Source organism: Apis cerana, linkage group LG2 (assembly GCF_029169275.1).
Source record: "Apis cerana isolate GH-2021 linkage group LG2, AcerK_1.0, whole genome shotgun sequence".
NCBI classification, from domain to species: domain Eukaryota; kingdom Metazoa; phylum Arthropoda; class Insecta; order Hymenoptera; family Apidae; genus Apis; species Apis cerana.
Genome location: NC_083853.1, coordinates 12,739,872 through 12,758,230, shown reverse-complemented (window position 1 = coordinate 12,758,230; position 18,359 = coordinate 12,739,872). Strand labels below are relative to the sequence as shown.

At 48.6% G+C, this 18,359-nt stretch overlaps 1 protein-coding gene and 1 long non-coding RNA gene across 6 annotated transcripts in view; one reads left to right on the top strand and one right to left on the bottom strand.

The window, feature by feature from the left end:
* LOC108002836 (tyrosine-protein phosphatase 99A) overlaps window positions 1-18,359 on the bottom strand; it is a 316,308-nt gene that overhangs the window by 238,093 nt on the left and 59,856 nt on the right. The window lies entirely within an intron of this gene.
* LOC108002837 (uncharacterized) overlaps window positions 1-18,359 on the top strand; it is a 268,276-nt gene that overhangs the window by 207,959 nt on the left and 41,958 nt on the right. The gene's annotated exons all lie outside the window — the stretch shown is intronic.

Below are 18,359 nucleotides of genomic sequence, written 5' to 3'. Positions count from 1 at the left end.
CCCCCTCTCCTTCCCTCATCGTTTTGCAACTCGACACAACCGGACACGCTTCGCGCCTCTCCTCTTCGCGCCCTACTCGTCGAAGGCGTATAAATACTTTAGCGAACAAAAGTCAAGGAAAGAGAGAGGGAGGAGGAATCGGTTTTGCCCCGGGGAAATGAAAAATGGCCAACTTGCCAATGCGCGCTCTCCCACCGTGACAAATCGCACGCGGGGTCGGAAACATTGCGCCTTACTAGGAAAATTCCTGGAGGAAAATCTCGAGAATGCGAGAATGTGCGCGCCCCCCATCCCTCCCCTCCTCGCTAACCGTCGATGACGGAAAATTGGAAAAGTATCAAATCGAATTCGGGAGCTGGCGAACTGTTATCAAATCCTTTGAATTTCTTCTCTCCCCTCCCCCCATCTTTCTCTCTTCCCGCATCGGCAAATCGATCCCCGCGTATATATTCGTATAATACACCCCGTCGCCTTTCGCGCTTAAAATTTTGCATCCAGAGTGGTCGTTTCGTGCGTACGGTCGTTTCAAGAGATAAATGATTTAAGGAGGGAGGGGAAATTTATTAAAGCGACAAAGGAACAAAATCATAGATATGTATTTTTCAAAAATTGTCGCATTAAATTCATCCGATACTTTTATCCCGGCTAAGTCGTGCGTGGAGTACGAGCAAGAGAGGATTGACAAAAAAAATAAATAAATAAATGAAAAAAAAAAAAGGAAAAAGAAGAGAAAACAGGTCGGTATTCAATTTCGCGGTGGCAGCTTAAAAGCGTGTCCAGCATCCGGTAAATTGAAAATCATAAACCTGGCGTCGTTTTAATACCACCGGGCAAAGAAAGATCGGCGGCCCTCGTAAATCTCGCGTGCGATGCGTGAGCCAGCGAACGGTGAATATGGCATACATGTATATGTATACCCTCGAGCAACAATGAAGAGAGGGTGCAAGGAAGAGGGAAAGAGAGAATGGGGGAGAGAAAGGGCAGAAAGCGCGAGCCGTCGAGTGGATTGCAGGCCAAGCGTATTCGTTATACGTAATCTCATAATATTTCAGTTGACGTCTGCAACTACGTGTACCGGCTCTCGTGACGTACGAAGTTCGGTGCTCTATCCGACGACTTGAAATGCACGATGATTTGTGGCGAGCCCAGTGCTGTATCCTGTGCGTCACCTGTGCTCACCGATCGCCTACATACTCGCCTCGCCCTCCTCTTTCGACCACCGCTATCTTGACAATTTTATACAAATTTCCAAATTCCGTTTTTTTATCTTTTCTCTTCTTTTTCTTTTTTACATTTCTATTCAATTCTAATTCTAATCGAACGATCAAACATTTTATTAAACGAAAGAAATTAATAATTTTTCTAATCCTAAAAAAAAGAAAAAAAATTCAACAAGGATCATTTTTATCGCGATCTTTTCATTTTTCATCTATGGGTTGCAAAATTTCTTTTTTTTTCTCCTCTCTCTCTCCCTCTCTCGGATTACTCTGCACAGTCGAAACGTTTGAAGTAGTTATATACGACCGATAAATATTGATCGGATAGAGCGTGTTTACAACGCTTATGAAAAAGTGAAAAGGTTTCGAAACTCTTTGTGGAGAAATCTCGATGCGCCCGCGGTCTTCGTGGATGGCAGCTACGTAAACATAATATCCCCTTGGTTATCCTTTTTTCACCGGTTGCAGTGTATGGTTCCGCGGCGAATAGGAACACGCGTATGGAAGCAGAGCGAGGAGATAGCAGTTGTAGAAAGAAATCTCCTCTCCCACGAAAATTCGTATCGATGAAAACGCTCGATTCGCCTCGTCCTTTGCGACCAAACCACAAAAGTGGACCCCGGGACTCGTTCCCTCGTTTCGGTTTTACGACAAAGCGCACGCTTTTCGCTATATTACACTCTTCTTCCCTCCCCCTCCCCACTTCTCCTCTTCTTTCTTTCCTCTTTCCTCTCCCCCTCCTCTCAATATCTCCGCACACGAGGATGCGCACGACGAAATTTGGTTTCCCGGTGATTTCGACCGCGCACAACGATTCATCGTGAATTGGAATCGATTCGACCGATCTTGGAGCGGAGGATTTCGAAACGTGACAAAATGTCGGGCGTTTGAAATCGGGTGAAAACGAGTGGGATGGATGGAAAATATTTAAATTCTCCGCGGCCGTGGCGCGATCGTTAAAATCGCGGGGCGTGTTGGCGTGAAATTTTGCGACTGGGAAACTAATGACACCGGAAGTCGGATGCGGAACAAAGGGCGGCAGCATGCGCGCGGCAAAATTGCGGAGAAAAGTTATCGCCGGCATTTTCGCCCTTCGCGCCCGATATTCCACGGTGAACTTTCAATTTATTCCACGTCCCCGCACCCCTCCCTCGGATCCCAGTCGAATCTCTGGCAAATGTCGCGACTTACAGACGACCAGCGTTTCCTCCTCGTTAATCATTAATCCTTTTTTACCTTTCCGCCCGCGGTTCTCCTTTGTCTTGGAAGATAAATAAACAATTGCCACTTGGAAAAATCGTGAGAAGTGTTATTAAAGCGTAATAGGGAGCATTAGTAGTAATTCTCAGTTGAACGCGATTAATAACTCTCGACTTTTCTTAAAGGGGTCCTCAATCAGGGATAGAAATATTCGCGTGATTTCTCGCGGAGGGAAGCAGTTTTGCAATTTGTGAGGAACACGAGGACGAGATCTTTGCAAAATGATTTTTTCCCCCCTCTTGGAGGCGTGTGCGTGCGAACGTCCGCTGTTTCAACCCTCCCGAAGAATAACCTCCCTCCTCCAGTCTAACGCGCTTTTAACTCCGTACATCTTCCACACATAAATTCTGGTAATGTAAAAATAATGTTCCCGAACGAAACGTTCTTGCTTGCGGATCCGCGATATATTAGGGATGATGAGTGACCCGTGGAAAAACGTTGGAACGTTCGAACCCGGTTTATTCGGGTTATGCACCGATACACTCTATCCATGACTCAGCGATCCACGCTGAATAAATCGCGTTTCGCTTAAATGTGTCGCGGCAAATTAAATCCTCCGTTGGAACCTCTCGTTCCCCTCTCTCCCCTCTCTGACAAATTTCTCTTTTCTCCCTTTCCACGATTTCCGGCGAAATATCTTTATTAAACAAGCGATCCTTGCATCCTGGTGTTCGTCGTGTGCACGGTGAGACTTCGTCTCGGCGCGACGCGAGCGAAGAATTTCGAACGTGAATTCGCTCCGGGGATTATTTGTTTAGGTCAGTCGGAGGTGCAGTCGCAGGGGGAGGGAAAAAGGAGAAAAAAAGAAGACTTTGGAAAAATACGAGAAACGTCGGGAACGTTTGGGAACCGGGTGAAATTATATTTTTGATTAAATTTCATACGCGTTTCTGTTTTTACAATTTGACGTTGTTCCGTTCTGGAAAATCCGGCAAGGAAGGGAAACAAAGGCCGCGCTTAACCTTCCTTCCCCCGATATTAACTCGTTTCTCAACATCAAGCTCGCCACCGATGCGCCCTCCCGAATCCCGCTTCAACGGGTCCACGGATTAAAAACAATTTCGTCTCGTCATTTGTTTCTCGTCGAACAACGAATTTCTCATTAACGCGATGTCACAGGCTTTGAACGGCGTGGAAAGTCCGGCGTGTCCGGTTACTCGGATCAAGCAGAAGCTTGATTTTCCATTTTCGCTATTCCACCGGATTTCCCTGCCCCCTCGTTCGCGCTGAAAACGGAATAACGCGGGGATAGATATCTCGAAGCGATACGGACGGACGCGGCAGGAGGGATCGAGTGGAGAAAAATTTATTTCTTGGTACATACGCCGATTTTATCCCTCGATTTATCCGTTCGATGAACGGACGACGCGAACGGTCCAATAAAAATTTGTAGATTCGCCCGTCGTGGTTGCGCCCAAGTTCTTTTATTCGTTCGACTCGAACGGGCGAAAGCTGTTGCGAAACGGTGACCGCGGCAAAGATTTATGGACTCGACACGGCGTATCGATAAATATCCAGGCCTCGCGGCCCTCCAGTTAGTCCGGCATGAATTAGAGGCGGGCGGCTTTAATTGAATTATGTCGGCGAAGATTCCACGGATCCGGCTCGTATTTCCACGTTACGTGTTTCCCCTCGCTATAACTTTGTTTACATATTTCTCGACCACGTTCTAGCCACATCTCGTAACGTCTTGGTTTACCGCTCGGATAAGAAATTACGTGAGAACCGTATCGAGTATTGTTCGTCACGGTTCGTGAACGCGAATGGGAGGAAATATTTATCGAGGGATACGCGCAATCCCTCCCTCCCTCTTTGCAACGACGACGAGTTTTCGATCGAGCGAAGAGACGATGTAACGGACAAGAAAGAACAAGATAAAACGGATCGTAAAAACGATACGTGGACGGAATGATGCACACACGCACGACTACCGTGGAAAGTTCGAGGGAAACTCCTCTGATCACCGCCACTAGAGAACTTGCGAGGAAGGGTTGGATTCTTCTTCCAAACCCTTGGAATTCTGAATATCTGAATCGAAGGCCTCGCCAGCCAGGATCCAAAGTGTATCGCGAAAGATTTGGGCTTTCGCTCGCCCCTCCCAGTTTAATAACTTCCCCTTGGAGGAGATTCCGTCCCCTCTCGATCGACAAACGGAGGACGGATTTCCGCGCGGCGGAAACTGGGAAAGCGCAAACCGAGCGTGACGCGATTCTCGATTCGCTTTTGCACCGTTTCAAGTTCGCCGCGTTAATTATACGCTTCGAACGTTTTAGCGGAGACGTCTCGAGCGGAACGAAAACTCGGGGGGAGGGGGACGGGGTACGACAACGCAGCAGCGCCGCGTATCCCCCGCCCCTCGTTTACATATTCAACGCCGCTTTGTCCGCCGTTTTCCTCCTCGTTCGTCGCCCCTTGAACGCCTCCCAGCCGGAAAAATCGCTCTGTTACACGCGGCTCGCCGCGTACACGCGCGTTGCGTGAGCAATAAAGGTGTTTGCTCGATCGAAAAAGATGGGAAGACGCGAATCTGAACGATTAATAAGGCGGAAAGAGAGAAGCTGTGTTTATCGCGAGTGGCCGAGGTTCGAGCGAAAGTTTGGGCGTGCGAGCGCGTTCCGAGAAACTGGCAGTTTGCTCGATCGAGTAGAAGAAACTCGAGAGTAGAAGAACGAAAGAGAGAAGATGGAAGCGTTGGAAAATATCGCGCTATATATAAAAATTGAGAATCGTTGAATGAAACTCTTTTGAATTGGATATTTTCATCGAATAATTTCATCTCGTATTCAAAGCAACTATATTTTTAGTAGCTTTATTCCTGTCCTTTTCCTCAAGCAGTTCTCGTTACTTTAATTAATCGAATTTCAAGTTTTCGCTGCTTACACGAAATTATTTAGTCGAACAAAACTATTTACAGAGAATCGGTGGCCGTGATAATTAATTTTCCGAGGAAGAGGAAAATTTCGATATTTCGCGACTCGATCAATTTTCGAGCGGTTAACGTGGCGCCGATCGAGGAGGTAAACGCGTTTTACTCGATTTGTATTGGAGTGGAATCGGTAGGATAGTGGAAGCAAATAAGAACGCATAAAGGAAAAAAGGAGTGAAGGCAGCAACGTATTATCGTTAGACTTGGACGAAACTCTGCCCACCCTCTCCTTCCCATCCATTGAATCGCCTCGTTTCCACCCGGGAGAATCGTAAGTTTCGGTGATATAACATTAACCCCATCGAGGTTCCGTGACCCGAATCGTCTCGAGATCGTCTCGATTCCAATAAGCGGTCTTCCCGACCAAACTTTCCTCCCCCCTTCCCTTCTTCCCGAAATGTATGCCCGAACCTGTGCCCCCTCCCCCAAATCATTCCGATCCAATCCGTTCCTCCCTCCTCCTCGATTGGAAAATTTTCTCTTTCTTTAAATTTCGACCCCTGCGCGAAACGCAGCCGAAACGAGCGACCAGATTTCCTCTGAAAAACAGTCGCCGCTCCCTTCGTGCAACGACTCGAAACTAGGAATCAATGAAACAGAGAAAATAACGACGATCCACGGAATGAAAAGAGACCCTTTCTCTCTCTCTCTATCGACATCCACGAACAGGATTGGGTCAATTCGCTTCGATTTACGTCGCTCGCGAAACCTGTAACGACATTCGAGTCGCGTTATCCGCGATCTAGTTACGCGCCTCTGCTTTAATTGGACGCATCTGTACTTAATCGCGTTGAAATACACGGACGGGATCGATCCAGCCGCCTCCTCCTCCTCCTTTTCGCGACGAGCGCGCTTCCATCCTGTCCAACTTTCCCTCTGTCCCCTCGAAACGTCCATGGACAACCATGGACACGGCCGATCGAGTTACAACCGATGTCTCCCTTCTGTTTCTTGCGTTTCTTGCGAATCCTCTACAATTACAGCTACGTATATACGCATCGCGCACGGATTTAACCGATGGTGAGATTGGAAAACGATCGACCAATATTCGGTATCGTCGGCCCGAGATGCAAGAAAACAACATCGTGCAATCACGATTTCTTGTCGTCCTTTCCTCCCCCCGCGAATACGACTGTGAACGCCTATTCGCGAGTGTGTCTCACGATACACACTTTCCTTAGTTAGTCGAAACGGCGGAATTATTTACCGGAGAAAGATATATGTATATAGGAGCGAGTCAGGAGGATTGTACCTCGGCTGCGGACCGATCGTGGTTCGCCTATAATTTCATTAAATCGAACCGAAGCGTTAATCCGACCACGAAGGTGTAATCCTCTCGACGTCGAGACGAAAAGAATTCCGCCGCCTGGGGCGAATAACTCTTAATTATTCGGAGGTGAGGTCACCCCTTTATTAATGCCGACGTAATCGTAAAAAACAAAGCGATCGAACCTCCACCATCCCGGATACGCGCGGGCCATCCTTCTAAGCCCGGTCTTTGAAACAGCCGCGGCGTCTCGTCCGAAAGGACTCGGACCAGCCTCGTTTTACGACCTCGTTTCGCCGCGACAAGATATCGTTTCTGGGGATTTGGGGAGGAGTGGAAAACGGTGGGGAAAAGTTTTTCTTCATCCACTCGATAGGAGTTGACCGTGGCAACAGGAGTGGATGGAGAAAAATGAAAGTCGATCGTTCCTGATCATCCAACGTCCACGAAACATCCCTCGTTGACTATCGAATCGTAGGAACGAAGGGAGGGGATGAAAGATTCGGCCATACGGAAAAAAGTGTCGCGTCGAAATCGATTTAATGAGAGAAACGAAATTGTTAGCAACGAAATTGCGTCGAAAGACGGTTCGAGGTTCCTCTTTTCGTTTTACTTTTTTTTTTTTTTGCGACCCACCACCTTCGATCCGTCTTCGCTCCGTTTGACAACGAGTTTCAGGCTTTTCCTTTGTGCGAGGAGACGTCGTCGTCGTCGTCGTCGCTCGTCCTTCCCCCTCCAAATTCGCTTGGACGCGATATCGCGTGATTCTTGAAACCTTTCTCGGGATCCATTAAAACTCGCGCGGAGTGGACGACGGCATTCAATATTTTCTCGATGCCTGGCTGGGAGAGAACTCGATTTAACAGGAACGAGGCAAGAACTATCCCCCTCCCCCTTCTGCCCATCTTCTTTTCTTCCCTCCCTCCCCTCCTCTCGCTCCATCCCCGGAGTTTCAGCATTATTTCGGGAAGCCAGCCGCCTTTCTTGTCGTTAACGAGCTGTTTTTAGTTCGAATTATCTGTTGGACAGAGTTCCTCCCTCCAACTTCATTTCCTCCTCCTTCTCGACCAATTCTGCCTCCTCTTTTCCCTCCCCTCCCCCGGCCCAATCCATCGCTCGATTCGCTCTATCGATCTCCGATCTTTTGCCAATTTTTACATCACGCTTCGCTTTGCCGTTAACTCGAGCGAGAGGGCGGCTCTCGTAAAAAGAGGGAGGAGAACGGGGAATGCAATTTACGCGCTCGTTTCGAACTCTTTATCGGGGAGGGATCGAGAGTTTAAGCATGGAGAGGAACGTCTCATTTCGCAACCCACCCCTCCCTTCTTCGAATTATCATCGGGAGAGAAATAAATAATGGGGAGTCACGCGAGTGATAAATAGACGTAAAAAGAAACTCGCGTTTCCCCGACAAGCCACGCGAACGATATGCCGCGATACATTATACGTCTCGCGCATTTTTCCAACTCGTTGGAAAAAACGGATCGGTCGAGGAGACTCGCCGACCGCGAGATGGTTGGTTTCCAGCTCTCCTGGGATCGTTCGTTTCCCCTGTTCGTTTCCGGCCTCCCTTATTTCGCGTAATTGTTTCGAGAACTCGCGTGTGAGCCTAATATCGCGAGATTCCGCGTAACTCTTCGCGGTACAACGCGGCGTGTATCCGGCCGGCAAATCTTCCCCCCTCCCCTCGCCGCGGCATTTGCATGCTCGTAACTCGGGCCAGCGATAACGTGGTTAGACGCTCGCGTTGAGAACACGCGTTCCTCCCATACGACGATAATAATTAGAATTAGTTGTCACGGGCAGAGGTAAACGAGTCGCGATCCAATCGTCCGTATTATCCGAGATGTTAAATCAGACGGGCTTGTCTCGTTGAAAAGTAATGGGATCTCTTTCTTTTTATCGCCGGTTGAAGTTTTCGCGGATACGTCAAGGCGTTTAAATTTGTTGAAACCTTTTCTCACGCGATTCTCGTCTCTTCGGCTCATACGTGCGCTTTTATTTTCGGTGTCGTGTTTGAAAATGTTTCGAGAAGGATGATTTTTACGCGCGAAACGAGAGATTGGAAGAGATGGGCGGAACCGACGTCGATGTTTATTCGTCGCGCGTAAAAGATATCGTGGAATCGCTGACGTTTTCAATAGATGGAGAGTTTAACGATATTGGAAAGATCGGGAGAGGGGCAAGAAATGCGTCCAAGAGGCCATTGGGAATTGGAGGTAGCGTATGGCGGTCCGCTTACGGTGAACCGTAAATGATGCCGGTCCTGGTAGTCGGAGTCAATTTCATGCTCAGACGCACATACTGATTTCATCGAATTATTCGTCGCGTAAATCACACGGATAATTCCGCACAATCTCTCCTCCGCGACTCTTCGCCTTCCCCGACGCGCGTATTTTGCACGCGTTTCTGAACCCGTCGCTCGCCGATCTCTCGTCACCGTCGTCGGAGACTTAGTTAAATCGGAATCGGATTAAGAAACGGCGACGCCGAAACGCTTGGAAACTAATAGAAAGAACGTCAAAGGTGCTCCTTCTCGGGGAGCGTTCACGGATTCCTATATTCGCCTGCATTTTCTGTATTCCGCCAACGACCGTGTAATTATTTACACGGCGGATTCGAGGTATAAACGAGGTCGAAACGGGGGCGAAAGGGAAAATACGAAGGACACGCCGCCGCTCCACCTCGGCGGAAGGAACGCGAATTTTCCTCGCCATCTCACGAGATTACTTCGGAATTATTTAAAAATCGCGTTACTCAGAAATCCGAGCGATTCAAGAGAACGTAATTTATTCATGGGAACACGGTCGCGCTGACGCGTAAAGACGTACATTCATAGACGGCCCTCCAAATTTGCTTTACCACCACGCTTCTCTCTCCTCCCCTGCTTCGTTTCTTTTCTTCTTCACCACCCCTCCAAACCTCTTCCTCTCTTTTTCTATTTTTCATCTCGCATCCCGAATCCTCGCCTCCCGAATTTTCACCCGCAGCGGCAGTCTCGCTTCTACGCGATCTCGCGAAAACTTCTCTACTTGTGCCGCGTCTTGTATCGCGTCTTCTCTCCAGAGAGCTTTCCTTCGTCATCCGTTTCCAAGTGGTCGTATCCGACGGTGTCGTCTCTCGCGTTCGAGGCTCGTCGAACGAGTCGTACGTTTCGTACGGGAAACTTCGATACTCCCGACGGCGATAAAACCAGCTTCCAGACGAGCGCTGTTGAAATTTTTTCGCGGCATTCGTGCTCGATTATCGACCACGTTTAATTTTCGATATCTTTTTGGTCAACCTCACCCGAGTTTGTCCGAGTTTCTTCGCTTCGACGAGCTTTGTTCCCGAACGTCGACCATAGAGGAACAACTATCAGTCCTCCCTCCCCTTCCCTCTTCCCGTGAAAAATGGGAGAAAAGAGGCTCGTCGAGGCAAAAAAGCCGAGACGATTGTCGGAAAGCGAAAAGAAACGGAACGTTTAACGTTTACCTTGCCAAGCCGGACAAAGTTTTCTGCGCCCCCCTCCACCTTCCTTCGATTTTGTCCAGGGATTCCTGCCGATTTCTTGGCAACCTCGCCATCTTCTCGTTACCCATTCACGCAGCGTTCTCGTCGCCAACGGTTCTTCGTTTCCCATTACCATCCCTCCTCATCCCTCATTCTTGTTCTTGCTTTTTTCCACGCATCGTTGATTGGCTAAAAATCGGTACGCTGAACGAGGTATCGAAATCGTTATCCGCTCGGACACCTTCCGATTATAGGAGCGATAAAGCGGGGTTCGAACGAGGGAGGACGTGCAAGATATCGAAAATCAATTTATTTGGAACGCTTGCTAATTACGCGTTCCTCGATCGCGTTTCACGTTTCCATCCTTTCCACCTGGATCGATCCTCGAGATCGCTCGATTCGAGCAAGATGAAATCGATCGGAAAGGAGTTGGAAAATCGAAGAAGAACGCATGCGACGAGGAGCGAGGAAGAAAAGAGAAAGAGAAAAGAAACGGGGGCGAACGTCGAGATGGACCGTAGTTGGAACGCGGACCGAATTTCCGGAAATTTAATTGATTGTTATTCCACGGGCCGCGTCATGGAAACTTGCCAAGTAAGTTTCGTTTGAGCCGTTTGAGGAAACTCAACCAGTGGTCGTCCCCGAAGTACGTTTCTCTCTCTCTCTCTCTCGCCTCGCCAAACGAATCCCTCGCCTGTTCCCCCTCTTTTGCCTTTCTTCCAACAGAACTTCGGATGCGATCCTCGCCGGCCAAGCCAACTTAATCGAGATGCAGAATCAGTCCTCGATTGTTCCTCGAGTTATTGGCCAACGCCTGTGTAACTTCCGCCAACCTAGATTAACAATTTCCGATTTTGGGTCAGAACACGCGCCGCCCATTTTCGCTTTGTCCATTGTGTTTACATCTAAGAGACTAAGAGATAGATGGTAGAAAAAAAGAAAAGAAAAGGAAATGGGAGTTGGTCGCTTGTTGCACTTTTTAACCAAGATTTTCAAGGCGTAGCGCAGGAGGGGAAGAAATTTCATTTGACTTTGGAGGGATTATCTCTTTCCTCCTGTAAAGATTATACAGTCTCCCACCCACTCCCCTCCTTTTTTCTCAAAGTTCGTACCTTGGAAGGAAGAAATCGCATTTAACAAGTTGGGTAAAAATATTAACGCGGCAATTCCTTATTAGCTACATAATCGTACCCTTTTTTTCTTTTTTTCTTTTTAAGGCTTGGAAGGCATCGGGAGGCGCCGCCGCCGGGAAATTGAATCATCGTCGTTAAGGTGGGTCTCGTTTAACGGGGCACTTACCTGCAACAAAAAAAAAGAAACAGGGTAACATTCTTTACGACGCGTCTTTACGATACATAAAACGTGGAAGGGAGGCTCGAACGAGTATTTAAAAGCTTCTAAGTAATCCTAGATAACTATAACCCGTTATAGGTTACGCTTATCAACATTCTTAAATTAATAATGACCGCGAACAACATAGCTGCTGTAAAAAAAAAAAAAAGAAAGAAAGAAAGAAAGAAGGAAGGAAGAGCGCAAAACTTTCCTTCCCCGATCTCATTCGTTATTAAACAGATTCACGCTGTACATCACTCGATCCACGTTCCACACTCTCCCTTCGTGTATCGCGCTTTATACTCGCCCATAATCGAAACCACCGTAAAACCATAGAAATTCCTACGCGTGTGCGACGCTCTCGTTCGAAAATATTCGATCTCCGAGCGGGAGGCTTTCAAGATCTCCGAATTTCAAAGGGTTCCCAACCTCCTCCCCCCTTTCGGATCGACACAGTTTGTCTTCGGTTTACAGGCGAGGAAGCGTGTTGTTTTCGTGTTGTTTCAACGGCGAGTTGCATTAAAGTTGCATGGCCGCGTGTGTACAGGCGAGCTTGCTTTTCAGAGTCGCCGCCGATACATCGATTCCCGGGAAGGAAACGACGGGCGAGAAACGGCACGGAAAGAATTATCAAGGCTACACAACCCTTATCGACTGTTCCTCGCCTAGTACGAGTTTCTGGGACGTGGCTCGGTTTAGATACACGGGAAATTATTCCCAGAAACGACGAAACGCGATCAAACGCGATGTTTTTCGGGGAAGGCGGACACAGTGCCCGATTTCCCGATTGTCACGAACCGATCTTCCTCCTCCTCTTTCACTCGTCACTCGACCGTTATCGATTTGTCGTCCCCTCGCCGGCCATCTAGTTCGTGGAAGGATTAATTGAAATTAGGAGGATCGAAGGGGCGACTCGATGACGATTTCTTTTAAGCTTTCGTTCGTCCCGATAGATTTTAGGACGGAATGCATTATTCGAAGGAAATTGCAACGTTTATCTATCGCGACTGCGACCAGTTTCTGGCGTGGAACGCATTGCGCTCATAGCGGGTCGGTATGTGAGGCGAGGTCATAAATTATCGCGCTATAGGCGCTACTGATTGATGTTCTTCCTTTACACAGGAAGGTAGACCGGGCTAAATGGGATACATATACCTAAATATCTACCTTGTTTATCGCCCCATGAAAAAGCTCTTTGGGACCGAAGTTACGTTATTTCGAGGAGCGAGTGACGAACGAGGAGGAGAGAAAAGGAAAAATTCGATAAAGAAGAAGAAATTTCCTAAATACGAGTAAGAACAAATTAAGATATCTCCGTAATTCTTTCCACCATTTCGAAACCACATTTCTAATTTTCCACTCGATCCGTCACGTCTCTCAAAATTGACTACACGAGAGGGCGCGCGTTCAACACCTGGGACTACTTGAATTATGGCAGAGGTCTCGTTAATCACGGTGTCGTCGTTTCGCACAGCGTCCATAAGGCCCGCCCATTTGTTTACTTATTCGATATTATCCGATATCCGCTCCCGATTACGAGCGAACGCGTAACGAAAAGCACGCGCGACCGACCCGCCGATGCTGGCCTATGCGCCCCTCGAATAAATGCTCGCCTTATTCCCTATGCGAGAATGCAGGGCCTTCGCCCCCTTCCACACGCATGCATTTCAATAAATAACGAGGCTGGGCCGAGCCGTCCGCTTCGTTATCAGGCCAAGTAGCTTAACTGTCGGCCGGCGACTGCTGCTTGTTGTCAACTCGAGCAAACGTGTGAGTGTCGAGACCGCAAACGCCGAGCTCCGCCCGGGATACGGATGGAAGCGCCTGACAATGAGAGGAACCGCCGCAGCCACCGATATACCGGGTGATCCAACTCGTCCAACGGTGTAATAATGTATCGAAATAAGAGGCGACGTCCTTCGAAGAGATATCGAAGAGCCGGAGAAACGAATTTACTTTGCGTTACAGGGAAGCAGACGCGTCTTTGAAGTGGCAAAGATGTCAAAGATAGCCGGCGACGTGGAATAATTATCGGAGGAAACCTTGTCGCTGGTATAAATAAACTTGAGATATTTTCTTTTCTCTTTTTTCTTCCAGTAGTAATATCGGATCAAAGACAGCGGGCGGTATTACAAGATGCGAGGTCTGGTCGCAATCTGCCAAGGAATCGACGAAAAACTGTAATGCAAAATTCAAGATCCCCTTTCAAGAGTATTATACGGCGAATACTGCACTGGGGGAGTTTGTAAATAAAAAAAAAAAAAAGAAAAAGATATACTCGAATTAATCCCCCGGCTCGTGTTCCCAGCCAGGCAGTTTCCGGCTCGGGAAATTTTCATGCAAACGAAAAACATGGCTTACGAATTTCGCGAGGATCACCTTGTATGCGAGCCGCCGTCGCCGCTAGGCCGAAAACTGGAAACGGTGGCGGTAACGCGGAGATGGTTAGAAAGGGAAGGAGGCGGCGGCGAATTAGAATTGGCGACGGAAACTCGTGGCGCACGATGGGTGTTTCGTTCTATAACCGGATACGAGTGCATCCCTTCATCCAGCCGTTGCATAATTGTCACACCGACGCCGCCCATTCGTGTGCTCCCGGCCCAAGTTGGCGGAATGGTCGTCGGCCTCCCTGTTATCGTCCTTCGAATCATGCTAGCTCCAGCATGCGAGCCTTCGTTCCTTATTAAGCGCAACTTATGCCGTCTACGTGAGGTCACTTGGAAATTCAGAATTAGGGACGCGGTCGCCACGAAACTGACGAGAATCGTTGCCTCGTTGCCTTCTCCTCCTCCTCCTCTTCCTTTCCGGGATTAACCGGCGCGTGGTACACCTATGATTTACGGATGCAACGATAAAGTTGGAACGCGAGGGGGCTACGTAATCTCTGCTAATCCTCGGCGCACCATGTATCGTGCCGTTCAGACGCGTACGATCGGTCGGGGAATTCTCGAGACGAGATCTGGATCGAGATCTCGATACCATTCGCAGGAATCGAGGATGAATCGCACGCGTGGGATCGTACATCCCACGATAATAAAGTTTCACCGAAGCCGGTGTTTTTCAATTTCTCTCCGAATCGCGGCCGATTTTCTTTTCTGATCCTGGAATAACGATAAAGCAAACTCGAAAGTCGCAAAATGATATCGGCGACCACCTATTTGCGGAATACGGATTATATATCTGCGCTTATGGCTTATATGGAGGAAACGGGTTGGTTCGACCATGGAAATCGATATATAACGGCGTATATTCCAAATATTCGTCGCACGATCGTTATTAATTATCGCGAAAGTTTCAAGCGAGCTGTCGATCGAATTTTTTATACCGGGACTAATTATAACTAATTGGGGATAAATTTTCCAAATTTCAACGCGTATTTTCCGATTCTCCGCTACAAAAAACGGACCTGTTCCTGTTCAGCCCCCCGTTTCCAATGCTGTTCCCAATGCTGTACGTTCATAACAGTCGTTCGTCCATCGCCAATACTATCTGTTGGTTAATTTTGAAAACTTGCGGTACGAGACTTCGAAGAGAAGTTAGAAAACACATAAAAATAAGGGAGGCGAACGATGTTGGCATTCTATTATCCAAGGAAGCATCCAAGACGGTTCGTTGGGTCTCGATTCGAGAGGGGAGCTGGCCAGGTATGAATACAAATTCCGAATCAGACGTTATTATGCATATTAGGTAGGTAGCCGCGCTCGTAATTCTCCTCCTCATAAGTTCTTCGGTTACTCCGTTGGCCCATCCCCAGAATCGTCCGCCTATCCCTCTCCTCGTCCCCCTCCCCTCCCCCAATCGAACTCCGACTCCACTCCTCCTCCTCCCCCTCCTTCTTCTTCTTTTTCTTCTCCCTTTTCTTCTTCTTTTTCTTCTCCTTCTTCGCCGCCCGTGAACCAGCCCTCTTAAGGGGGAGGAAACGACACCGCGCCGACGAACGAGGAAAACTTCGCCTCGTTCCGAATTTGTAATCCGACTTTGAGTTTGATAAGGAATTTACATTCGTAAAAAGTCATTTGGGGATCGGATCCCCTTGCTGCGCCCGTGCAACTTTCAAGAATGAAAAGAGATTCGAGCCCCGTTCTTCCTTCCACCCCGTCCGGCCTTTTGCCAATCAAGCCGCGGATTCCGCGAAACCGCGTCATCCTCCAAAGGATTCTCCTCACCCCCTGATCAATAATTTATGACCGCGCACCACCCCGGCTCGGGAGTCCCCCGATATTGAAATTTAACGATGATAACCGCGTTCTCCCCTCGTGTCGCATCTCCTTGCGTTTCGATTATTTTCGTTTCGAGATATAATAATAATAATAATAATAATAATCGCGAAAATTGAAACGTTAAACGGTCAGATGCGTTCAAATAAATATCCGCGCAAATATTCGCCGTTTCGAATCGAGCCACGGAGATTAATAACCGAGAGGGAGGTCGAAAGGGGGGATTAATCACGGCGCAATAATCTCGCCACGGTAAATTTCCATCGACGTGGACGCGTCATTCCTCGCGTGTAAATCAATCCCTAATTTCTAATCCGCTTCGTTTTCCGGCCTCCGGCAAATACGCCGATACTTGTTGAGAGGATTCAGGAAACCTCGGTCGATCTCTATCCTTCCATTTTTTATTCCCCATCAACGTATCGAAGAATCTCTCTAGCGGATTCGTCGGATGGAGAGGCGAAGGGATCCACGTATCCCGGACGAGTGGATCGATCGATCGTGATTCGTGAAAAGATACACGTATAGCCGAGTCACGTCGTGACCGAGGAAACTCGCCGCTGGAAGAAGAAATCGTCAGAGCCTATCTCCAATTGGCCGTTCGTGCGAGAATCGTGCGAGTGGGAGGAGGTGATTGGGTCAGTTCCGCGAGAAACCGTGGCTGGCGCGGGCCGATTCGGGTCGACGGGACACGACTACCTGCGAGAACGTATGCTGAATTTCAAACAGCGGCGAGGAGCGAGTTTTTCACGAAGCTGCCTTCGTCGCGAGCGGGGCAAACAAAGAGTTTCTCCCTCTCTTTCGCCTCGCCGGATGGGTCGCATCGGGCCACTGGCAAAGACACTCGGTCGAGTATCTTCGGAACAAACGAGGGAATCGAGGCGAAATAAAAATAAAGAAAGAAAGAGGGGAGGGAATAAAAGGAGCGGAGGTAGAAACAGAGAAGGCGAGGCGGTGATTTACTCGATCAACCGAGCTTAACCTCCCCGAGAAGAGGTTTGACAAATGGACGACTTATTTCACGAGAATCGCTCCTCGAGAGCGATGTCTCTTATGTCTCGCGTTCTCGCGTGGACATCTCAATAAGCTACTCGGATAATTGTCGATCTCGATGGATCGAGAAGGAAAAATCACCAACTAAATATAATTGCGAACGAAAGGGGAACGATCGGAGGATTCGCTCTTCGGCTCTTTTTTTTTCTGGCGGTTGCTATTAAGAGCTACAGGTGTGCGCGGAGCACGTTGGACGAAAGTTGCACCGCATTCGCGAATCATCGATCCTCGATTTTCTATCCGATACCGATTTATCGATTCCCTTCGTATTTAAGACTCGAGTTAAAAGCCAGCCATCGAAAATAGATTTAATTGTCGGTAAAACGTTCGAATCGATCTCGATCTCCAACGATTTCGCGCCCTCCCGAAAAACGGAGCGTCAAATGGATGCTTAGAATATCGCGGATGATTTCGATGTTCGAGTACCCTCTCTCTCCCCCTGAATAAATTAATTTCGACGAGGAGGAGGAAGATTTCGATCGAACGACACGAGCCGTTCCCTCAGTGTTCCGTTTTCAATTTTGCCAGGAGGGTCGATAAAGTATGAGTAACGGGTGACTCGATTAGTTTTTATTACCTCGAAAGCCTCTCGGTCACGTATATCGAGTCGTGCGTTTGCCGATTACGTCGAGGAAGATGCATCGATGCCTAACCAACTCGCCTCCACCCCCTGGACATCAAGCATCGGGAGCGGAACCGTGTCGGAAGCGGACGAGAAAGGGGGCCCATCGAAGGGTGGCGAAGAGAGCGAACGTGCGAACGACTTTTTTCGTTTCGCCTCCGACCTTACGTATCCTCGGAGTGTCCACTCGTCAGGGCGGATGGTCCATTCGAGCCTAACTGTTTCGCAAGTCCCACTTACGAGGGCACTCGCGCGCGCCAAAATGCCCTTATTTCCTCGCTCTTTGTTCCGCGCCATCGTCCGCAACGATGGACGAGCAACGTGATGGTAACGACTGGTGAAACGAGCGGAAAGGGTGCCGAATCGGTCCTCTCTCCGTGGCGGAGGAGGTGACATAGTCTTGCGAGGGACGGTAATTCGCCCGATGGCTTTTACGCCGGTTGAATAAACCTCGAGGAGTTTTATCGTAAAAGTGACGAGAAAGGGTGTGGCGAGGCTCTCCAACACCTTAAAACGGACCCAATGGAGGAAAAGAGTGCGGAGTTGCGTAAAATTCTTTCCTTGGCTACTTTTTCAAGATCGCAGGGCGAAAATCGTGGATTGTTCGAAACTTGATTAGACCGTGCCTTTGAGAAAATTATATCCCACGAATCGAGCATGTGACTCCATGTCGTTTGCATGGAACGATATCCTCGTCCCGTGTGTTATCGAGCCAACCAATCTCCGGCTCCGACAGACACCGAACTAGGGTTTCAAAGGATCTTGGGTGATCTGATTGGCACACGCTTCCAACAGTTTCCTCCGACTCCATCACGACCGACCGACCGCGTCGTAAAGACGTCCTCCGCGTCGAACAACGTAAGAAACCGGCTGCGAGAACAGTCGGCCTCTGTAATTACTTCCGTCTCGGGACCTATCGTTTTCGATCTATATATCATCCTTCTTCCTTTCGACGCTCGAAAGGGAATCGACTATG